General features: G+C 39.9%; 1 protein-coding gene and 1 long non-coding RNA gene across 2 annotated transcripts in view; one reads left to right on the plus strand and one right to left on the minus strand.

The window, feature by feature from the left end:
* Positions 1 to 9,708, plus strand: part of LOC135488127 (uncharacterized) — a 29,051-nt gene extending 19,343 nt beyond the window's left edge. The window contains exons 2-3 of the long non-coding RNA XR_010446930.1: positions 1,775 to 1,927; positions 2,480 to 9,708. This is a non-coding gene — a long non-coding RNA (uncharacterized LOC135488127). The remainder of the gene's footprint in view (positions 1 to 1,774; positions 1,928 to 2,479) is intronic.
* A 6,918-nt stretch (positions 9,709 to 16,626) lies between these two features.
* LOC135488144 (transient receptor potential cation channel subfamily M member-like 2) overlaps positions 16,627 to 26,079 on the minus strand; it is a 213,998-nt gene continuing 204,545 nt past the window's right edge. Inside the window, exon 26 of the mRNA XM_064772619.1 lies at positions 16,627 to 24,672. The gene's annotated coding sequence lies outside the window, so the exon portion shown is untranslated. The remainder of the gene's footprint in view (positions 24,673 to 26,079) is intronic.

Here is a 26,079-nt window from a genome sequence, read left to right on the forward strand (position 1 = left end):
CCTTTACAATCAGAAGCATTGGGGCCTCGTTTGAATGAATTCATGTAACCTTTACAATTAGAAGCTTTGGTGATTTGGGCGTGAAAAAAACGTTCAATGCAAATATACATGTAAGATTTGCCTTGCAGAACAATATTCTGGTTTGTGATGATTTAATTTTCATCAGCATGCGCTCGTTGGCTATTAGTCCTTTTAATGGGGCCATATTCTACTCCGTACAATGTAGTACTCATTTTACAGTTTCACACACGCTGAATTTGATATATATCAATATCCGATCAAAATCTTGGCATAGACAGGATTGGTTCTGGTTAAAATTCTGATCACGTTCCCAAATATCTTAATGGATTTGCCATGTAGGTAAAGAATGTAACCTCAAAAGAATGTAACCTCAGTGCATGCGGCTACAACATAATAGAAAATCAATCGATATCTCCCGTGTGATTGGATATTTTTAATACCTGGTGTTGCATGTGATAAAAGCAGAATAAAACGAAATCTTGCCTTGCTCGGGTAGGTGTTTATTGGGCGCTCAGGGGTGGTGCGGTGCAATGCTATAATTGGTGGATTACATATGTGGATAATTCATGTCGACTTGCATAGTGAAGCAAATTATTGCTGAATTAGGTAAATGAATTGAATATTGTGGATATAGCATAATTATATAAATCGTAAAAAAGGTTTCGTCAAAGACATCAGCTTCTCGTCAGGCTGCGACCAGTCGGGAAAGTATCCCGGAAAGGCGAGTTGTTGCCAAATCGGCTGATACCAGACACAAAAAAAATGCGCGATGTAGCGCTGAGTCATACGATTTTCACTGAGACAAAGGACATGAGCTGATGTGCGCTTTTTTCGCAAACCTTTTTATATAATAACACTGGTTTTAGCGAAAATGCGTTCAGAATCCCAGACTAGGCCTACATGTAGTGTATGCGGTTGTCGTATGCGGGTGAGAAGACTGAAACTGGCCGTTTCCCGACAGTTCTCAAATCGGGGATCCTTGCCTGACTGGCAACGATCAGATGAAGCATCGTGCCTGGCGAACTCTACCAACCAAAAGTATTCAATTGATTTTGAACTGCAGATATATATATATCTGGAAACCACCCACAGACAAGAGTCACCTTTCTCTGTTTCCTCGATATCGGAATCATGCCAGCTTACTATGCATTTATGTATCATACTAGTAATCCATCGGGGCCAAATCACATGGTGTTGACAACTGTGTATGAAATCTATTGCAGGACTGTCACCTGTCTTTCGCAAAAAAACAATTACCCAAATCAGATCGGCATCAACAGACGTGTCCGTAAAAGTCACGGGGTCTGGATCCCCGTTGCTCGCACAGAGTACATCGGGTGTCCCAAAAACAACGTCACGCGCTTTTTGACATGCTACAATGTACATTATATGTCAGTTATGGAGTGTCATATTCTTTGAAAATTCTCAGGGACCAATTTTAGGATATGTCTTGTGAGCAAGCCCTGAACGTATAAGAGCAATCCGATAAGAATACCGCGAGTAGTGCTCCATACAAAAACCAATATTAGACAACCTAGTTCATTCTGTGTTTACAATGCGCGAGACCACCTTGGCACTTCAGACCGGTACGCATTTATACACCTGGATAGAGCAAGCTAGACTATTAAGATACCTTTACCAAGAGTCTCACCCAGAGTGTGGGGTTCGAACCAGGGACCTCTTGACTGACCCACGGTTTCACTAGTAGAGCAAAGCACATTGTATAATTGGCAACCATATTTTGTATTTTCAGGATGTGGTTTTTTATGCCATGTGTGTAATTCAGCTCCACATCGTGATGGTGAAAATTGCTCCGATACGTTTACTGATAGGAAGTTCTTAACAGATTGTGATACGTTCTTCCCAAATGCAACTATGGGATCATGTAGGAAAATCGTTCAAAATGGTAAGAAATCTATTATTATAGTATCTCTATATAAGCAGCCAGAGAATCGCTTTTGGTTGCCTTGAAAGACAAACACATCTTGATGATGTATGCGACGCTTAGAAAACAATTACAACCAGAGCTAGTTCATTATATAAATCCGCACCCTGATCCAGGCCTACATATTGTAAGTGAGGTGGGTTAGGACGTATCCAATCGACAAAGCGTCAAGGTGTGATTTAAAAAGAAATAAAAACAGAAAATAATGTTTTTCGTCATTTTGTCCGTCGTGCAGGTACAAACTAAACTGTAAGTGCCCGTATCTGAACTTTCGCGACCACTTCTTCGCCTTCATCAGGCTCCGGACGGTTGCAAGAGGAGACAAGCGGCCACAAGCCTCAGAGAAAAACCTGTTTTCATGCATTTTTGGCCAGTAAGGATAAAAGAAGATATTCTGCCCCTCTCCGACCCAAAAACCCCAGCTACGGACCATATTTTGCTGTACAGGCACTATTTTTTGCTAAAAACATTTTCTCCTGTTCTCTTACTCTGTACCTCTCCTCTCGGTTTCAGTTCAGGGAAAATCACGAGTAGTTCGCCAGTGTGGAAGGGAGAAGGCTCCTCTGAAATGTGTCGACAGGGCTGGAACAAAGAACATTAAGATCAAATATTGCCATTGCCAAGGGGATTTCTGCAATGGTGTGAACACAGTGCATGGAAATTCACAGTGGAACAGGTTTTTGTCGATATTTTTCACAGGCTTGATATGTTTGGCAGTGCCATGTGTGTAGGCAGAGATGTAACTTCAGGGATATTCAGATGGATGGTGAGTGTTGAGGACTTAACTTTGCGGAAGTTCTGGAAATCATTATCCTGAAAGCATGTAATCATCAGTTGCATAAGATACGGTTAAACATACATCTTTAGGCACCATTGGACCTCCGAAATCGTGCGACAGGTTCTTTACCGCTTGTAATAGTGACTACATGTGGATACCAAACGTGTCCGTCACCGTGGAAATATGATAAATATACATTTACTTTGTGGCAGCTAAAGTCATCTGGTTAAAATTCTTTGTCCTTATTTCGAACGAAGCTGGAGGATGTAAATGTGATGGTTCAGTGCACCTTTCTCATCTTATTAGCATTGACCAAGGAGACGAAAACCAATAAAAGTACACTGGGTCGGATGCGTACAGGTTTTTTATCGGTAATTAGATTAAGAAGGTTCTGTTCTAAACGGTATATCTCTTGTTCAATACTGAATCACGTATCGTGGCAACGGTTCAATGCTACATGTATCATGAGAATAACATCGTAGTGCATTTTTATCGATTATATACGAAATTAACCGGATTACACGTTGGTGGAAGAGACTAATGCCATGCCAATGGCAAGGTTGGCCTGCTGTGGATGCTCTTCTGAGGGGCTGATCAACTGGAGCTAAGACGAATCAAACCAAACTAAAGAAGCTCACGGCACTTTTAAACGGAAACGATACTTACAGAATATGAGAAATCGGTGTACGATATCATGGATTCCGTTTCTCTGGATTCACCCTTCTACATGGCATTGTTATCATAAAGTTGCGCCTGCTGTCTATTGTCATGGACCATAAGCCTATGGGAGACATTAGAAACCGTCACACCAAGATCGGTACCGGATCAGCAAAGATGAAATGTTGTGGCTCATCTTGTCCCATATAGTCCCATTAGATAAGGTAGCCCAGTACCAAACGGAAAGACAAAGTTCCGAGATGAGAACCAGTGATGAGCGCCATGTGAATTCGCTTCCTACAATGACTGCTCAATAACCAATCAGACTGGCTCAGTGAGCAATCGGATGCCTGCCATGATTGGGTTTCTTCCAGCTTGTAACCTATTCCATGATAGTTATCAAGGGTGATTCTTGCCAATGTCATTGTTAGGAATGTAGTGAGTAGAAGTGATAGTTATATGTGGCAATGAATTTTCACCACACACACACACACACACGTGCAGCTGAAAAGCAATTCTAGTTTTCTCTGTAAGTTAAAAAACGGGATGTTCCTTCCCCGTCATTCGTCCATTAGTCTCCGCAGATTGGTTCACACTGAATCACGTAGGGATTATCAGCAGCACGATGTTCGTCCAGGCGTGGTGTTTAACATAGAGAAATCAGGCTTTCTGTATTTAGCGCAATCTTAAATTTACGCTAAGCGCAATGAAATGGGGAAAACCCAAAAAGTTTATTTCTATGCCTACTCAGAAACACGATGAAATGCATGCAATCGGGACATCGGGAACGATGTCTACTACTTCCGGTTGGGGAGTATTCATTATTTGGCTCCAAGATAAAATCAATAAAGCCACAGAAAATGCTTTCGAAGTACACTTTCTGATAATAATTTCGAGCCCATAAGGGGAGGTTTTAGACAGATAGATAGATAGATATGATAAGGATACGTAGAATATCATTCTCCAAAGCAGACATGATCTTCAAGCTCATAGGTCACCGCCTCATCACACTATTATCACTGCGCCGGAGTATAATAGTAAATCGATAGGCGCTTATGGCAAGCTGTGTGTCCAATAATCAAGAAAACCTAGTTTTATTGAAGAAAACCTGGTTTTGTTCAGTGAAACTAGGTTTTTATGGAAAAAGCATAGGTTTATTATAAAAAACAAATTTTCTTGATCAAAAACCAAGTTTTTTGCAAGGAACTATGTTTTCAAAAATTAAACCTATATGCTTCTTCAATAAAAACCTAGTTTCGAAGAAGAAAACTTGGTTTAGTGGAATAGATCCAGGTTATATACTTGTCTTCATCAAAACCTAGTTTTTATTGAAAAAGACCAGGTTATTTCTTATAAAAAATAGTTTTCAATCCATATGCTAGAAAACATAGTATTTTTACCTCGTCTCCACAGCGGGGCACACATGGTTCGTCTGGGAGAGAGGATGGGTTGGATATCAGGAGCTTTCATTACTCCACATGCGCAATGAAACAAAATGCATGTCAAGTTTATACGTTGTATGTTGAATTATAACATCATTCTTATAAATCAATCATCCTTTGAAATCGAATTTGGAAAATGTTACCTTGAGAAGCAGCAGAACAAAAGTACCAAAGGCTCCTGCGCATGGCCCCCTGCGCATGCTCGGATCCTGGACAACCCGGGTAAATCGAACCTCGATTAGTTTCATGGAAGAAAACCATGTTTTTTTTCAATGAAACTAGGTTTTTATTGAAGAAAACCTGGTTTTCTTCCATAGAACTAGGTTATATTGAAGAAAACATAGTTTTTATCTTTTTTTAAACTTAGTTTTCTTGAAAGAAAACCTAGTTTTCTTCCATATAACCTAGTGGTATAGAAGAAAACCATGTTTTCTTCAATATAAACCTAGTTTCATTGAAAAAAACCAGATTTTCTTCCATAAAACGAAGTGTTAAAAGAAAAAAAACCAGGTTTTCTTCAATAAAACTAGGTTTTCTTAATTATTGGACACACGGCTTGCAATAGGCGCTATCTATGAGATGATAATATTATAACTACCCTGGTTCCCTGTCCCGTTTATACTTTTTCCATGTAATTTTTAGTGACAGAAAATAATAATATTGCTCCCGAGGCGTAATTTACGCTAAATAGGCGTAATATTGCGCTAAATACAATAAGCCGAGAAATCATGTATTTTTCCAGGTGTCACGCAGCCGCCAATGCAAATGCCAACTCTGTACCCCTTTATCGGCCTGGTAAGGTGGTCGATACTTTAGTAGTCCTTTTGGACTATTTCTATGGTCTGCATTCAACACTTAATGCACAGAGGACAAAAAATGAAAATGTCAGCACTATTCCCAAAATCGTTCATTGATCACAAGTATAACTTTCTACATAAAATGATAGGTCGACAAATATTTTTCTTATCTACAAAAATCCAGCAGGTCGAAAAAAAAATTTGTTAGCTCTGAATTCGACACTAGATTAGTGGTGATTCCTAACGGGTCTAACCGATTTAGCATATAACGCTGCATCATGATCTCACATCAAATATTAACAAACGGACACGTAAGGAATTGAGGCCATCGACCCCCCCCCCCATTAAAGCTGTCTCGTGGGGGTCGATGTTATAGACAGTGTATTGGGTTTGGCCGGACTTCTTTTAACTGCGGGGTAAAGGGCAAAATAACGTAATGAGGACTGATTCCGCTACAGCGAAAAAACCGCCGCGTCTTGCCGTTTACGGAAGGATATAAAAAGCAAAAAATATAAAATTCAGGCGGCAAGCTTTTTCAGTGGAATCAGTCCATTAGTGTTAATCTTAGCCTAATATAACCGAAGCCTGCTCTGGGACATACATGTGTACGACCTCAGCGCATCAAGCGTACTTCCTGTCCAAGCAAAAATATGCTTAACTGCAAGTAGATCGTACTGTTGAGTTTGAAGTAGTTAGATATTGTAATGTACAACATTGTTATGAAACAATATGTGCACGTCCCAAAGCCTCCGCATACACTGTATGCTTGCGTCACGAAACAACATGTAGGTAACGATGTCTCCAGCGTCACGTGTCGCTAATATGTTGCAACATATCAACTCTGTTGTGGTTTGATAAGGTGATTCTAAGCCTAAAATCCATCTGATTCATTATTTCTTCCGCCAGTAATTTTGGAATTTCGGAAACTTTAAATAATGAAATAATGTATCACTGCACCGTCTTAGTTAATACTCAAAACTCGCCTATCTAAGACCAGTTCATTATTTTGAGGCATGACCTTCCCCAGTATCATATGCTCAGGCCACGATTCCTTCATACTGATTGGCTCACACTAACATGTTCTTCAGGTTGTGGTCGGTTAATGGACAGTGGTTGGCATTGGGAATGAACTGATCACTTGTGACCTAACCACTTATAATTCTCAGTGGTTATGGTGTGGTCAATCAGCTTCCCTGTCTTTTAACCTACTGACAACGAATCTTCAATAAAAGAAATTGCATTGATAATAAAGTGAAATTCTTAATGGCCTGCCATTCTGAACTTTTACTATGAAATTGATGCAAAGGCGAAAGGCATTACCATTGAAACATTTGGTGTCACCCAGGCACCCATTGTCCACCCCATTGAACAATGTCAAATGGCATCTAACGACAATCCACATATTATCTAACGGGGTTCGGCTTGCAAATCCAGAAGCTGTCTTAGATCAGTCTAGAGTATTACACACAGTCATTGAGAGCTCATGCGAAGAGAAATTACACGATCAAATGTCATTCTTGTGTCTCGTACAGAAAGCATCTGCACCAGAACCCCTCATGCCCATTCTGGCGTTACCATGGAGACGTAAACTGATAAATATGACAAGCGCATCTAATTCACTGGCCTTGCTGCCTCATGCGTGGGCAATGTATATATATACATGTATATATCTCCCGTATAAGACAGGACGCCTTGCGAGTGGTATTATTTAGACCTCAACACGATGACCCGCTCATTGACGTTCACATTTTCTGTCACATCTAGAACCCCCTCTCCACACAAGACCTCTGTGATCTCCCAACTGAGCCAGCCCGTCATTTTAGTCTCCAGACATTTTCCATTAAACTCTCTTTATATACAGGGTAAAGCTAAGCGTGAAATTTTCGCAAAAGGCTAACATTTGGCGAATTTGCTTAATGTCGCCTGGCGAAAGACTAAATATTGCCTGCGCTGCCGAAATTTAATGGTTTATGCATTAGGGTTAACACCTTTAAAAGGGTTCATCTTTGAAAATCGCAGAATTAAAGGCTCGCAAAAATCTCGCCGGCAGTTTACGTTGAGGTACCGTAATGTTATGACATTTATGGCGAAGGGAAAATCTGTTTCAATGGTGATGCTATCTATTAACAAAGATAGGAATCTCTTGTCCGACGACTATCCATGGATGTAAACGAAAGAGTAATAATGTATACCACCGATTCTCTGATTTTCAAAGGCCAATTACGCTCCTCAATATCGTTTGACAAGTGGCGATTATGAAATTTTAGATTCGACTTGAGATTCTTTAATTACTGAGTGCATAAACAGTAAGGCAAGGATCGTATATGCGAGTTGTCGTAATTTCTACATCTCGTCGAGCTATATTTACGAGTTGCCTGTCGATTTAGCTACGATGTATACGTCTTTCAAAAAATAAGTTTGCGCAAAAAGCGCACCTCGGCGCATATCGTTGTTAAAATCAAAAATTATTTCCCAACATGCTCTGTTAATTGTCTAGATACTAGGTGAAAATCGGTGAGATTTCAGATGTCCAACGTTTTTATGCTGTAGCCAAGGAGGATACCGCGGTGACGTCACGGCTTTTCCAAGATGGCGCTGCATATTGTAAACAAACTCGATCCACGGCCAAGGGAAAATCAAGTCATCAAATAAAGTTAGATTTTTCGCATCAAATCAGAGTTATTAGGATTTTTCTACTAAGAAATAAGTCTTCAAACAATAGGTTATCATTTGATTAATGAAAAGTGCTGTTTTGATGGGGAAAAATAGGGTTTTTAAAACCAAATAGCCGGGCACCGATCTTCCAAAATTAGCGATGGTTTCAAAACAGTCTCCCAGATATGGGGCAATCTCTTCATTATCATAATGGGATTTGGAGGCATGTTTACAGATTTTACAAGTTCGAGACCTGTAGGACCTAAAACTCGCATAGATCCCCATAGATCTCCTCTATTTGTCGAGTTAGCGCCCCTGTAAGATCATGCATTTTCGGACACTAGAACGAAATCTTCCTGCGGATATCGCGGTTTCGGTGATGATTTAGGGAGAAATTGACTGTTCTTAGAGTTGTATGGGACACAAATGAGTTCATACTTCATGAATACATGAATATATTTTGATATGGGCGGGCTTCTAAGTCAAAACAATAACAAACTCAACTGCATCTCTACCGTGTATCGCGTAGTGCATTGTCTAGTGTATTTCGTAGTGTATTTTAGCGGAACCATTATTTCCGCACTTTGGCCACGCTAAACGTCTTTTTTATTCGTGGAAGTTAATCTGCTCTGTAAATTTTATTTTACGCAGGAAGAATCCATACTAGGTATTGCAATATTTAATGTCTATTGGTGTTTTTGTGTACAGGAGCGCACCAGACAGTGAGGCGTGGAGATGCGTTCAGTGCTGGTGCTGTCAGTAGACTGAATCTGATTGGCCATAGCGATCAGTAATATGGGTCGTGATCACGTGATGTGACGTCACCGCGGTATCCTCCTTGTGATGTAGCTTACATTTTGGGTATCCGGCCATACATATATGCCGGCACAGCTTAATTAAGAAAATCGGGCCATCGCCCGCAAATTCGACTATGCCAGTTTTCTGGCATCATAGCCGTAAACTTAATGGGGCGATAGCCCGATGACGACAACTCGTACTCATAGGATCCTTGATTAACTGAGATATCTCCGCTAAGATAATGCGCGTCGGCGGAGAACAGAGGCACGGATTCGCCGCCAGGTTTTGAGGTATGGGCTTGATGGAAAAAGTACAAAAATATTCAATTCGGTTGTCATAGAAATCCGCAAAGAACTTCGCAAGATTCTTCTCTGCATTTCATTCATCGAGTACGACGGCCATCGGATCTAAAAATCAAACTGTGGTTGGACTGAAGGAATGCTCGTCTGTGACTGTAATAACTTATGAACTGTTGTCTGTTACATGATGTTAACGTTGTTATTTCGTACTATGAAACGTACTGAAATTGTTTAGGTGCCTATACAATTTTTACAGCCATGTACAATGAATGTATACGTATAATGATAATATAATAATAGAATGCAATAAATTGTAAATCACGTTAAGTATCTTGTAGAGTTATTGTCTTCATTGACATTGGTTGCTTCATTCGGCCAAACGATTAAAATCGATGTTGCTAATTATGTTATTCACAAATTAGGCATACATGCACATATATTCGGCCAATATGAATAGATGGTGTTGTCCACACTTCATGGGGAAGTCGAAAGGTGTTTTTCGCGCACATTCGCGTTTGGAGAAGGGTGTGTGTATTCATCATTCGCTGAATATTGGTAGGTTTTGATTCATCATACGGCCGACACGGACAACTCGTTGAGAGCTGAAACAAGTAAGTAAGTCATTCCCATCGAGTGTTTCTTTTAACCCGTCGAACTCATAACCACCTATTCCCTATATATTTTGCCCGTTGTTCGATTACTAAAACTTTTGTCGATGAGGTTTTTAACTAAAAATTCCCATATAGGGTAGGGAAAATGTAAAACAGAAAACAGAAAAAGGCATGGTAAAAAGAGAGGTCGGTAATATAACAACGGATAATGTTTGAAATTATTCTCGTCAATGAATGGTTCATTACTGTATGATTGACTGCGATAAGACCTTTTTCAGCCATACAACCTAAATTGTATGCATCGAAGGTTAATTTGACCGAAGGTTAGATTCAATGAGGCCTTAAAAACATCAATGCATTGGCATAAGCCGTTTGCTGCCAAAGTTTGACAGTTCAGACCGAAGTAAATAATATGAGGTACCTGAGGGGTCTGGGTTTTGAAATGATTTAACAGTGTGGTAGGAAAGTCTGTAATAAAAGTCTAGGAAAAAAGGATTAATATGTTGTTATGCACTTCAATCTCTGTTGGGTCTAATAGAACCATACCTCAATCGGTAACCTTACAATTGGGTAGGACTGACATTTTCCAGGGGGGGGGGGGGGGGGGCACTTAATGTTGTTCGACAAATTCTCGATACAGGGTGGGGCAAAATATATTGAGTTGAGAGATGAATCAACGATTGCGCAATAACCTGCGCGAACCGGGACCGGAAGCCTATGACCTGATTATTCTTACGTCCCGCTTATATCAGACCCGCTTCATCCCGATCATCATCTACTGCAATCTATGGCCAGTGTACGCAGTCCTCGAACTTGACTTCTTGCCTCCTCCTTACGCTTGACCATGCGTAATTTCCATTACGTTTATTTTCCCTTGCTAGTTTAGGCCTATCGACTCCAATGAAGGACACATTATCCGAAATTCACATTGTTCTACTGTGAAGACTTATCGGGGCAAATCTTGATAGTATCGACCCCCCCCCCCCCCCCAATGATAGGTGTCTTGCGGGGATTGATTTCATCAAGATCTTCCCTGATAATCCTTGCTAAGACAGTAGAACAAAGGAAATTAAGACCTATGTCGAGCATTCTTTGTTTAAAAACAATAGACCGTGTATGGGAGTAGACCTGAATGCGAGGTAATCAGGGCAATAACGTAATGTACATATGTACCAAGAAAACCTGAAAGTTTATCATAATCATTTCCTTCTTTTTCAGAAACCAGAGGCGTTAACAATCCCTCCGCGGCCCGAAAAGACCATGCCACTACTTCAGCGTCCACACCCGTGCCTAATTTGTGTCTATGTCCTTATACTCTTGGTCATTTTCGGTATAACCTGCTGGACGAGCCAACTTCACCAGACGCAAATCGTGAAAACACATGACCAACGTTCCAGGGGTGACGTTATGAATTTGACGATTCACATGTTGAGGAAGCAGCGCAATGTTTTACGAAAAAGGTCAGAAAAATAAGAGATACCCAACATTTAAAGCTGGGTGAAATATACTTTCCGAGTAAGGCCGAAGCTGAGCACCCGGGAATGTTGTTGATGTGCGTGTATAATTTGGATCTCATAATGAATCTATCATAAGCCATACCCGGCCCCCAGTGCACAACCGGGAGAGAGGATGCTTCTCGGCAGGCATCATGTGGTCAATCTGAAATCAGTAAATAAGACGTCTGGACTGTAACTACCGAACCCGACTCAATCACTTGCCTCTTCGTCACGAAAGGACTCATCTAAAACATGGGTGTGCAAAGATGGCATTTTGTAGCTGTGAAAATAATTAACACCAACATTTCACTCTTTGGTCTATAATTAGGTCGATCAGTCTCGAAAAACATTCTTGATATAGTTTTTTGTGCTGTAACTTGCTTATCCCAATTGTCACTTCTATGAGATTGATCTCACTTCTGGGTAGACCTCGTCCCCCATACGTCTTGACACAAATTGTCGGATCAACTGATACCCATTTCTGGCGTGATTTGGTAATTTGTGTCAAGGCCCACCAAATTCTCCACTTCGTCTAAAATATCGGGTAGGCAAAAAGAAACGTGTCAAGCTTGAAGGTCCACACAGTTTCCTAAAAAAAAGTTGAATGACATTTGGAACAAAATATTAAAAAAATCCGATTGTACAAAGGCGCTCTGAATAAGAATTTCAACATTGCCATTGTGTACATGTAGATAGATATACAAATGTCAAGAATACCAAGTTTCAGCAAATTTGTCTGCAAGATATCTTCACTACGGCATTGCGTATTACAGCATTTCTGTTTTCCTGGATGAGCCACCAGTAAATCTGAACCGTCTTGAAAATTAATCTCTCTTTCCGGCAGTCCATTTTTAAACCAGTATTTTTTGTTTTTTTACCGTAGGAAAAGTAGAGTGACTCTTGAACTTCTTCCCCATGTCCATTAGAATTCTCTCATCTAAGGCGTCGAATTGAACATCTAATTTCAGGGTCCGTAGGATGATTAAGAAACAAGAAACGCAAGAAACCACACCTCGATATGTACTAGGTGAAAAGTCAAGGGGAGATATGATCGTAAGTTCTGATTTAGGCGGTGGGTTCTTCGCAGCCAATAACAAGGTCGTCATAATCAAATCACGTATTTTTACGTCAGTTATACACTCATTTTCGAAGGAAACGGAAGACACTATATCAAAAATGTTCGAGGATCCGGTTGGGGAGATCAAATATTATGCAACGGGTCCTGCCATTTCTTGGTATAAAAACGAACTCGTTTTAGTTCAACGCGTATGGGATCCGACATACGAGACAAAGTTTATTGGAAACATCGAATCGGTCAACACGTGGCCGGAAAATTACTTTTTCACTCAGAGGTTTGATGATCTGTACGAATCGAAGGGGAATGGACGTCTCCTAGGTATCCCATTTACCAGCAACTGCCGCTTTGAGAAGCTTCCGTTGTACAGAACTGATGGTCCTATGGACCCGCGTCTTTTCACCCTCGACGACCGATTGTTTATCTTGTTCCATATGTGGAAGTTCGGCCGGGATGGCTACACGGAGGGCAGGATGCACGTCTGGGACTACGAAGAAAATCGAATCGCTAAATTTGAAATCGACGGCGTCAAAATGATGGTGACGGAAATAAACTGGGTTCCTTTAGACGTCAATGGAACTCTCTACTTCGTCTACAGTTTTGATCCTTTAAAGATTTTAAAGTGCAGCCTTATCGGGCGGTGCCATTTTGCTTACCAAGCAATGGGTGCGGAAAACTTCGGGTTTGACCCAAAGCGGGATCACCTCCGCGGTGGTACCCCGTTCGTGATATATAAATGGCCGTATTACATCAGTGTTGCCCACTCTCAACTCGTGTTTGGTGAAAATAAGACGCTGTTTTATGAGTCCGAGTTTGTCCTTCTATGCGTGTTTCCGGAATTTCGAATTGTTTATGTAAGCGACCCTATTCCAATTCACCAGCAATTATTGGACACCGTGGAAATCGTTCGTGCGCATACTATCACCAGACCCTTCATTTTCCCATTGGGCATCATCGTTTGGTCTGATGACGTCATAGATATGAGTGCTCACGTGAACGATCATAATGGTTACGTCATAAGGTTTCATGGAATGGAGAAGATACTACCCAGAGTGATTGCCTATGACAGACGGAACCCAGGACGACCAGCTTCACCTATACGCCAAGTACAAGACTATGTTGAGAGCAGCTTTAAATTATGAATAATTGCGATTAATTAAGATCAAAACTAGAGGACGCCCTTCTCAAGCCATCGCTTTTTAACGCAGTTTTTTGTTTGTCGTGCGATTTTCACAAGCAAATCAACGTTTGGCAGTTTAAGGTGCGGGGTCATGTTAGCACAAAGGCTGGTTAATCGTCATTTTAACAGTTGATTACTGCTAGGCCTCGCAATGTTTCGACTCCCAATGAAGTTTTCTGATTTGTATATTTTTTGGCATAAGTTATAGCATAATTCATTATGCTCTCGAAGAATTGCCATGCAGTTAGGCTAATTACAGGAAGCAATACCTAAGGAGGGGGGTTCTCCTTCACCAAGATGTCCCCATTGAAATGAGTTTGCAAAATGTTTACTTATATATAATTAGTACTTTGCGGTGTTCACATTTAAATGAGTTTTCGATGTTCACCCACGGATGCGAATAAATCGAATGGATAAACAAAACACGTGCCAAGATTCAAGGGTTTATAACTCCTAATTTATATATTGTACTCTTTTGAAATGTAGTCCTTATATAGATCTGATATTTCTGTGTTTATTCTGAAAATTGGTGCAAAAAGACAAGTTAGTCTTTATTTGACTGCAAATTAGAGTAAACTGGTCAAAAATTGCAATGTCCAAAATGGTCCATGAGACGTTGCGTGCAGATGTCCGAGGTAATACCTGTCAATTGAGTGTCATGGATCACTGATATGATTATTTCTGGATCTGATTATTTTTCTAGACAGACAAAGGTCCGAGTCGAAAACGATATTTTTATAAGTTGGTGCACGGTAGAAGAGGCTTAGGTCCGCATGGAAGCTTGTCCAGGTAACTTCGACCCTATCCGCCGCGCAGCGGAGGGTCGAGGAAGCCTCGTTGATTTACCAAGGCGAGCCGTACATTTTCAGTGCACACAGTGGATGCACTGTCCATACCGACTGCTCTGGTATTCCTGATTTTTCACGTTGGCTCGAGGTTACCCATCTTTGTGAAAAACACGTAAAAAACACCGCAAGCTGACGCCCCCAAATCGAGTTCATGACGAGTGATATGCCGTCAAGTACCAGTCTCTGTAATGAGTGAATGGAGGATTCTGGTTTAAGAGTCTATTTTGGTAGCAGGGTGGTGGGTCAATTTATCTTTAAGTGTAATTAGAGTCTTTCAAATAAATTGTATTCTTTCAAAAAAAATGTATTTGATAAACTCTGGTGTGGTTTGCATAGGTGACTCTCATCAGGCAATGATGCTGACATTTTGACTGGCACTTTGACAGACCCTTGGCAATATCAAAATGAAATTTACACACATTGTGGTGGAAATATAGATCAAGAAATATATGATTTTCATTATAGGATTGACTACAGTGCTCAGAATTGTGGGATAACATTTGGTCTTGACGTGAGTATTGTAGTTGTGATATTTGGACATTGCATATTTTGACCCTCTATCTTCATTGGCCATAAATCTCAAAATACATGTGTCAAGCCTATCTTAAGCAAATTAAGAAAAACTGTAAAAAAACAATCGTACCTATCATTCAGAAAACTTCATTGCCATTGACTAGATATCTTTGAAGTTATTAACCCTTGAAGTTCGGCGCGCTTTTTTATCCTTCCGATGTGTTTATTTAGCCTAAATAGATGACAGTTCGTCTATTCCGTATTGTGATCTGATATAAATACACACTGGATGCAGCGGACCGGCCTCGTCACTATCCCTGTTCTGTCAATCAAAACGAAATATGGCAGGGGACCGTTAGGTTAACTTACTGGCAAGAAGGGGCGGTTTTGCCGGTATTACATTTTAATCAATGTTAGCTAATCAACACTTAATTAAGTGGATGGATGTCAACTTACGATAACATGCACTTCGTACGTTTAGCAGTGACTATGGATGAATAGACGTCTAGGAATACCGGGTATATATCAAAGATAGTAGTGCACTACACACTGTAGTATGTATTACATGCTGAGCATTCTAATTCGGTGTCTGAAAACGACCTTACAGCAACGTCCATTGGCTAATCATCAAGCCGCCACAATTCCCGCCAGTTGAGTCCAGTCCAGGAGGAAGTAAAAAGCTGACGGAATGGACTGTCTCTGGAGCCAAGCTGTGGTGAAGTGACTTCATTCATTCTTATTTGATGGTTTTAACTACATTTTGTTTTGATACGAATGTACTTCCAACAAGGTGCACTGTGGATGAGTGTCGGCTGAAATTCTTCCTTAGAATGCAGAGGCCGCTTCGTTCGCAATGACATTTGCAAACAGTTCACAGTAACTTCAGGCACTGTTTAATTAATTTGTTGAAATATGGAAATAATACACACCGTACAGGTACAGTTGGCCAGACAATGCAAATACATTCACAAAAACACACGAAAGCAAATTCTTCATGAAATTGTTGGAAATGGTGAATCCTTATCGGAATACACCTTCCTCCCGCACCCGGAAAGGATGCTGCGAATTTGCAAGATTCTCGGACTTGAAAAAAAAAAGTCCCCACTTTTGCTGAAGAAAAAGGGTCAATACCTTTGCTTCTCAATGTATGAGGAGTTCTGAACAAAACAACTGACAAAAACCGTCTTACATAGTCCGATTTTGGTCGAAGACTACGAGGCAATATGGAATTAAAATTCCACGGAGTGATAACGGGGTAATCTATTTCTCTGCGATATTGCACTTTGAAGATGCTTCCTGGAAGTTCCTCCCTCCATCGGCATTCCGACACCGAGAAAAAGGATTGATTTAATCAATCGTCAGTTACTGCATAAATACTATTAGTTTGATATCCTCGTAAAAGATGAGTACCACATTTCAATGATATTGTCTGTTAGACCCGTCAGTTCCTATTTTAGGAATTATAACAGGACATTTCCTACAATGACATCATATTCAAGAAGCCTATCAGATATCTATAGTTGATTTGGAAGTAGAAGCCTCTCTACCAAGGATGATACAATGATATCATTGTCATTTAGAAAATGACTTAAGACCTAGCTTTTCAACATCTTATTCTGAGTAGCTCTTTATAATCACGGATATTACATTACATTACATTACATTACATTGCATTACATTACATCACATTACGTCACATTACGTCACATTACATTACATTACATTACATTACATTACATTACATTACATTACATTACATTACATTACATTACATTACATTACATTACCACAGGCCTAGGAATTTCATCACGGTGGAAATGTATCAACGGGTTTTTTTAATGGAAATGGCCGAAGATTTTAAGCGACCATCAGGAAGAGTAATTAAGGCCTTGTGAGATAATCAGGTATATGACAAAATTACACGATCTGGTAATTGCGACCTGGTCTTTGTTATTTGTTTTTCTCGCAACAACAGTTTGGCCTACTACTGTGCATAATGTGTTTGTCTCACTATATAATACCTAGACTCTTGAAAAGGACTGTAGACTTTTACAACCGGTTAATCAGTTAGGTTTACCTAAATGGTCCTAAAAAACACTGTCGTTCTAAACGACTTTTCACAAACCCTACTAAATTATCTATCCACTCACCGTAACTTGCATCATAAAAGTGCCTAACTGCTTCAGGTATATGATAAGACTTCATGAGGTGCTATTTAAATCAAAATCATGTCAGTCGTACACACTCCGGTTTCACCGATCTTAGACATCTTTATCATTTACTAGGAATTCGACACAAAGGTCAAAACTTAACGTCATGCATCGGACAAATACTGGCGTCGTCAACAAGTTGTCTTTCCAAATATGTCGAATGACGATATCGAATAACCAGCCCAGCGTATTTTGGGCGCGTGCTGATTATTTAGAATCGGTTTTAGATCGATGAAACTAGTGCATGCGATACGACCAGGAATGAAACAATTGCAGCAGTTTTAAAACGCGGATTTCCGTGGAAAAAACCTCTGGGAGATTCATAAACTTGGCTTACACAGCTACCTATGTCATAAAGCTTAATATAGTTCCATTAGCGCTATAATAGCATCTTGATGACGGTCAGTTTACGAACACGGCAAATCAAGAAGGTACTTTAAAAAATCTAAGTAAGTGGTAACATTAAGCAGCGCATCGGGTGTTTTTATCCATCTTTTATTACGAAGTGACTATTTGGCAAGCCCGGCTTACCAAACAGCGACTTTTTTTGTCCTCAATGGAGAGCCGAACTCATTAATATTTATAAATGCCCAAGGGCTCATTAATATTCATAAGTTAGTAATGCGCTGGAGAGGCTCAAGTAAGTGAGGCTGGAAAGGGAGAAGGGAAAAAATGGCGGAGCCCTCGCCACCTTTGCCGATTGAGGCAAGACCACAATTGATTTTTTAACCCCATTAGCAGTTAAATTGTCAATGTTTGACCGCGACGCATCAAATTCTGCGTGGGGTTGTGAATCTGAAATTTAGATTATGTTATTCCGGACAGTCGGGCAAGTAAATGGTGAAAAATAAACTGGTGATTGACCACGGAAATTTTTTGATAATCGACAAATTAGACAGACTTTGATATTTCCACTCTTTTCAGCCAACTGGTAGAAAAAACACAAAACACGCCCCCTATTACCCAATTAGCAAAATTCGAAATTATTTTTTTCATCAAATAATTTCTTTATATCTGTAGACTTGCCACAACAAATATTTTTTCAATACCTCTCCAAATATGTACTTGAGAGTTAAAAACATGCACTCGTCTAATTGATAGGCCTCGACCCTCCAACCTATGAATATTCATTAGTGGTCTTGTCTCAATGAAGGTACATTTCAGGGGTTAACATTTTGAGAATTTTTTCAAACCAATGTACATGACATCCCACAACTCTCCAACAAAGGAAAGTCATATCTGGACATTTTGGGAGAAATGAGAGACATTTCCAAGAGTGGTACACTGTGCCAAAAGCGACGAAAGAGGACAAAATCGCCAAAAAGTCATGATTTTGCCGCCAACAGCACCAAATTCAAAGACCAGCCCTGGCCAGAATAAGCAAGCTATGGAGCTGAAAGTTTAGGATGTGATTAAGGAATATCTTTGCTGCTCAGGGCACAACTTTCAGAATCAAGGCCTAAGTAGTTTCAAAGAAATTACAAAATGAATGGCAACACAACAAGACTTGTAAAAATGAAACCGAACGTAGACCGGGGCTAGGTTGACTCATATTTGGGTCAAATTAAGTTTTTTTCTCATTATTTTAGCTTGTTTTAACCTTAAATCATCAGCAATACAATATTCTAAATGAATTAGAGTGATTTGAGCACATTCAAATTTTTCACTAAATTGACCCAAAATGTAGTGTAAATGGAGGCAAGACCACAATTGATTTTTTAACCCCATTAGCAGTTAAATTGTCAATGTTTGACAGCGACGCATCAAATTCTGCGTGGGGTTGTGAATCTGAAATTTAGATTATGTTATTCCGGACAGTCGGGCAAGTAAATGGTGAAAAATAAACTGGTGATTGACCACGGAAATTTTTTGATAATCGACAAATTAGACAGACTTTGATATTTCCACTCTTTTCAGCCAACTGGTAGAAAAAACACAAAACACGCCCCCTATTACCCAATTAGCAAAATTCGAAATTATTTTTTTCATCAAATAATTTCTTTATATCTGTAGACTTGCCACAACAAATATTTTTTCAATACCTCTCCAAATATGTACTTGAGAGTTAAAAACATGCACTCGTCTAATTGATAGGCCTCGACCCTCCAACCTATGAATATTCATTAGTGGTCTTGTCTCAATGAAGGTACATTTCAGGGGTTAACATTTTGAGAATTTTTTCAAACCAATGTACATGACATCCCACAACTCTCCAACAAAGGAAAGTCATATCTGGACATTTTGGGAGAAATGAGAGACATTTCCAAGAGTGGTACACTGTGCCAAAAGCGACGAAAGAGGACAAAATCGCCAAAAAGTCATGATTTTGCAGCCAACAGCACCAAATTCAAAGACCAGCCCTGGCCAGAATAAGCAAGCTATGGAGCTGAAAGTTTAGGATGTGATTAAGGAATATCTTTGCTGCTTAGGGCACAACTTTCAGAATCAAGGCCTAAGTAGTTTCAAAGAAATTACAAAATGAATGGCAACACAACAAGACTTGTAAAAATGAAACCGAACGTAGACCGGGGCTAGGTTGACTCATATTTGGGTCAAATTAAGTTTTTTTCTCATTATTTTAGCTTGTTTTGACCTTAAATCATCAGCAATACAATATTCTAAATGAATTAGGGTGATTTGAGCACATTCAAATTTTTCACTAAATTGACCCAAAATGTAGTGTAAATGGAGGCAAGACCACAATTGATTTTTTAACCCCATTAGCAGTTAAATTGTCAATGTTTGACCGCGACGCATCAAATTCTGCGTGGGGTTGTGAATCTGAAATTTAGATTATGTTATTCCGGACACAACAAATATTTTTTCAATACCTCTCCAAATATGTACTTGAGAGTTAAAAACATGCACTCGTCTAATTGATAGGCCTCGACCCTCCAACCTATGAATATTCATTAGTGGTCTTGTCTCGATTTCGTCAGTAGAAAAGTTGCGCGTGGGGGCTTCGTATGGCTCTTTTGAAGATTTGGAGAAAGCTCTTGATGAATATCAAGAGACAAGCTTCACTGTTTTCATTTCGCTTCAGAGGAATTTGGTTACTCTAAAGGAAAAACCGCAGTAACAGACCATTTTCAGACCAATACGCCATTATGCATATTCATGAGTAGGCGTGGTTTATTCATCGGCTTGCCAAACAGGAAAGAAATTTTGCTCTGTTTGGCAAGCCCGGCTGGCCGAACAGGGTGGCTTTTTAGTGCTGTTTGGCAAGCGGCTCTCCAAACAGGACAAAAAAGATGCCTGTTTGGCGAGCGGCTTGCCAAATAGACCCGGCCCTTTTATTAATATAATGAAGGTTGGCTCCTTTAGCCGTTCAGCATCTAAAGCATCTAGACTATTGCGGACGTATAAGAAACGATGTGCATACTGTTATACAGCAGTTGTACGCTTGAAACACGCGACTACATTGTAGCGCTAAGACTATTGTTACAACTCGGTTAGAATGTTCAATATAATTTTTTTGGGGCAGTTACAGACGGGACAGCAACAAAGTTACATTACACCAAATGATATTACCGAATAAAGTTCAGTTGGTTCCCAAATATTGATTAGTTTCTTATATAAAATATTTATAAATTTATTGGTTATTGGTCAAAAGAATAATAATGGATCTATTTATTATGTTTAACATGACATAGTAGACATGCTAGAAAGATATATTGCTTCGATCTTACTTTGCTCAAAAAATAACACGATAATTTCGTTTGTTTCGATATATTTAATTTCTTTGCAGTTTATATTGCCAACGAACTACATGTTGTTAAATGCGTATCCGTTGCTTTGTTAAAACTAATGGACGGTAGTCATTTCAGGGCTTTTGACATGTCAGAGACGGGTACATATGTGTAGTGTCATTGCGGTTGCAATTCTTGCTTCCAGCCATGCCACCAGCCTGTGGGTGGCATAAGCCACTCGATTTTATATGGGGGAATCAGTCCATGAAGCTGTCGCATGTTGCCAACAAAAGTACGCTCGTTTTCCTACTTCAAGATGCACTAATTAAGCTAAAACCACATGATCCCACCCCGCGTTTGAAGCTACACGTACTTTTATGCATGTTCATAATGGTATACCGTAGAATCGAAGGGCTGATAAAGTTAAACCTCTATTTCCATGGGTCAATGCGAGACAAGACCACCAATGAATATTCATAGGTTGGGGGTTCCAGACCTATCAATTAGACGCGAGTATGTTTATAACTGTCAAGTGAATATTTGGAGAGGTATTGAAAAGACATCTAGTGTGGCAAGTCTACAGATATAAAGAAATTTTTTGATGAAAAAATTAACTTCGAATTTTCGCTAATTTGGCAATGTTTTGAGATGTTTCTGCCAGTTGGCTGAAAAGAGGGGGAAATATCAACGTCTGTCCAATTTGTCGATTATCAAAATATTTCCAAGGTCAACTACCAGTTTACTTTTCACCATTTACTTGCCCGACTGTCCGAAATATCATATCAAAATTTCTGATTCACAACCCAACGCAGTATTTGATGCGACGCGGTCACACATTGACAATTTAACTGCTAAAAGGCTTAAAAGTCAATGGTGATGTTGTCTCGTGCGCCCCCTACTTACGGTGCAGCCATTTTGAATTGATAATTAAGTTGTCCAGGGTTGGAGAGGTTGGATAAAGTGAATGTAATGACACTGTGACGATTAAAACTTTATGTGAAAGTATTTAATGAGGTGGCATTACCATGGACTTAAATCCTTCCATTAGATTACCATAATGGAAGCTCACCAAAGATTGATGACTGGTGAGGGTTTTCGTAATAGCAGCGTGCATTTGGTAAAAAGAGGATTCCTCGCAACAAGGTCACTGGGCATCTATGTTATATGGAGTTCTCTACGTATGCGCCGTGAGAATCCCCGTGTGAATCAGTTGGTGATTTCCGGCTACGTCACTTTTTTCGCCACAGGGACTTGCAATGATTGAAATGTTACACACGTATTTCAAGAAGACCACTCATTTATGAAGACGTAGGGTTTTCGCCAATCATTTAATCCTCTTCTGTAAATATGTCATGCCTATGTCTCGAGATGTATGTAAAAATGTACAAAGGAATTTCGCGCCATGATGGAATCTCGTATTACGTCGAAAGCTGGTGTGACGTCTGGACAATCAACGATTTCCAATCTACCCCAATCCTAGGTTGCCAAGTGGGCGAAAAATGTGAAAGACGAATGGCGAGTTGGTGAGTTAATGGACTACATGTATTTCCATATTTGCCGTGTTTGGATGAAGACGAAACGTGGTGAGTGGCGATTGGCGAAGTTAAACCTGAACATAGTATATATTCCTCCTAGAAGGCATGTGAGGTTACAGATTACCAATATAACAGAAAAAAATAGAAAAAAAGCAATTAGCAATATCATTCTCTATATGGTGTCTACAAATAGTCACTCCGATGAGTAATAGGGCATTAGCTGGGAATTGTCAAAAATTAGTTGGCCCAGCATTGAACTACCGACTTCTTTATGAAGGAAATATTAGTGGCGAAGTCCACCTCTGGACAGCTCCTTTCCGAGCATTGCCTCGGTGAGCTGGCTATCATTCATGTTCCACAGTTTGACGCCAAGTTCGACTGATAGCTCGGGCACTGTTCTGACCGGTGGCGTGCACGTTGGAATAAGAGCACGTAGTAAGTCCGAAGTTAGGAGCCCAAATTAGTACAAACAAAATATGAAATTGAAAAGCCTGATCACCGACATCTTTTCCCTGCATCTTGACTGTATATCTTTCACTGTGTGTACTCTTCGGTACCTGTTGAGAATGCATGTATATTGTAGTATTTTCTCATAATGACAATTCCACACTATTATAAATTCCACGCAGCTATATGGAAAAAATTGATACAAGCAATTACGCTAGCGTGAATAATATACCTGTACGTATATGGCTGGCGGGAGTGGACAAATATCTGAATTAAGGGTCGGGATAAATCAGATTTATACCACGACTATATTCATAATAGTAGACAGCCAATCAGAACCCCGCATTTCATGAATTATGGTGACCATTGAATCTGAATTATACCACGACATAAATGAATCAACCCACGACTATAATCGTTTTAGACCCACGACTATATTCGTAATAGCAGACAGCCAATCAGAGAGCCGAATTTATGGACGGAAGTGCGATTTATGGACGCCGGAAGTGCGATATATGGACGCCGGAAGTGCTATTTATGGACGCCGGATGTTAGAGATCCGATGTTTTGATTGGTTGATTTATGGTGCACCACAATTCTGATTTACTTCCGTCCTCCATAAATGACACTTCCGTCCACAATTCCTATTTATGCCGCGGCATAATTCACGAAATCCGAGGTTTTGATTGGTCGATTTATGGTGCACCACAATTCCTATTTATGCCGTGGCATAATTCTGAATTCTGTCCACTCGCGCCAGCCATATACGTAACGCTGACTATTAGCGTCGCCTGACGTTAAAAAGATAAGAAAAACCATATACAGAGTGGCTCAATAAAAATGTTACACTTACAAAATGGTTAATATCTTTCATTAATTTGGCATTTACCCTCAAACATACATATGTACTTGAAGAGCAAGCTCTGTCGATTAATTTGATACCAGCAGAATCATAATCATTCCATGGTTAACTGCACAGGAAATATTTTATTGACTCATGTGAAATCTCACTTGCGCCAACTTCTCAGTGGTTTCTGCACGAACTGTTCATATTGAGCTAAAAAAAAGAAAGATCTATATGGACTAAATTTCACTTCAATGCAAGAAAAACATCAGGAGTTATTAAACCATCATATTTGGGCGCGTTTTTATCTACCCGGTATGTGCATATTTCAGCCAGTCCTTGCCTGATATTTATGTTGCTAACATACGCGTAATCATCTAAACATGTTATGCCCAAGTTTGGTGGCGGTTTTGGTGGCGATTTTTCACGCATTTCCGGGAAAATTTGCGTATTGTAACTGCCGAAACAATTGGGCTACATTTGGTTAGTCTCTACATAGTGTCTTTTCACTTAGCTGATGTTCAAGACAAGGGGTATGGAGCGGGATGTTTCGCAACACTTGACTCAATGAAGTCTGTTCTGATTCTGCAACAGCTCAGTTCGCCGTGTTTGGGTTCGATATATGTTGATTCTTCTTTGTCACGTCTGTGTCTATGCAGGTTGTTCATTTTTTTTTGACAACTCATTTTGACTCTCCTCCAGTCTCTTGTCTTGCTTTTTGGGGGCGTCCATTATTTTCACCAACTGTCATCAATGCAGTCTATCCGGTGCAATTTATAGTGTACTTCGTTCACCCAGCAAATTGGTTAGTTGACTCGACATGGACTTTTTCCTAGTTGTAGAAGAAAATGTGTTACTGTCATTTTGTAAATGTAATAACACCATGACCGTACTTGTGTCCAGTAAAAAAGATCTCAAGTTCGAATCCCACAGTCACCACATTATTTTTCAAGCTAAATCTTTCTAACTCTAAGTTTTGATAGAAATTACCAAGCCCAGAGAGGAACTTTCTCGTAATCGCGATTCGAAAAAAGTTGAGAGCTGGTAACCAGAAAAAAAATGATGATCATTTCTACAGGTCTGACAAGGTCTGACAAGGACATACAAATGGTATTGGATTGTAAAAGGTTTGCTAACCACAAGGTTGGTGTGGCTGCTCCGCTGAGCCTTTCGTCGAAGCTCATCGGACGGAAGTGGGATCAAATCGTTTTGCCAATTGATCCCCCTGTCCACAGACAGCCTTTGCAACAGCTGAAAACCACTGCTATTGCATGTACAAATCAATTCGTTCTCGTATATTCAAGTCGAACGGACTATAAAGCGAAGTATGAGTAGCATAGGCCGCAGGGTCATGTTTGAAGCCGAAGACATTTGCGTGATATATAGCCTATGTAAGCGTTGATTATTCTTAAAGATATAAATAGTTTGTTAAATTTTTCTTTGCATCACCATGTTTTGAATGAAAGCCTTAATAATACCTACACAGTCCGGAGGCTTGTCATTTAATCGAGTTCAGACCTTTTCGTCCGAATATTCTTATGTGTTGATCTTTGGACACTTTCACGCGCAGTGCGATCTACGATCTGCAGATAATGTCTCGCTCTCGATTTGCACTGGGGGTAAACGGTATTTTCAGTAGATGATTCTATTGCAAATCACAAACATCCCGAAAGTTCGTCTTCGGCCTCACTTGGGAATGTATATTTGACCCGTCAGCTTTATGGCTGTATGGCGTACTTTTCCACTTATCACAAGTGAAAAATATAATAACAAATATGGATCATATTGGTCATTTTCCAATGTTGTATTGCCGATGGCAGCATTTAATATCACATTAAGGCCAAGCAAAGGTGGGTACGACCCGGCCCCAAAGTCATAGAAGATCGGCTTGAGATACGACTAGGGATTAAGAAAATTGGCTACGTTTAGTCTATCTCCATACAGTGACGTTGCTGATAGTTCAGATAGGGAAGTGCTATTTGCCCGTCGTTAGATTTAGTTCGGATATTTCCGATGATTGCCGAAGCCATTGACCATTGAAAGGGTTTGTTTTCATTTACATGAAGCACGCACGTGGCCTAGAAATCACGTGTTTGAGAAAATGTAATTGATTCAAGCCTTCACCGACCTCTAAAACCTGTACCAAAATATGCCTAATTAAGATTCAATTGAGATACCGTATAATAAGGGTGAAGTTACTTGTTAATCATAATAAATCTATAATTTAATCCCCACTCCT

Source organism: Lineus longissimus, chromosome 1, assembly GCF_910592395.1.
Source record: "Lineus longissimus chromosome 1, tnLinLong1.2, whole genome shotgun sequence".
NCBI lineage: Eukaryota > Metazoa > Nemertea > Pilidiophora > Heteronemertea > Lineidae > Lineus > Lineus longissimus.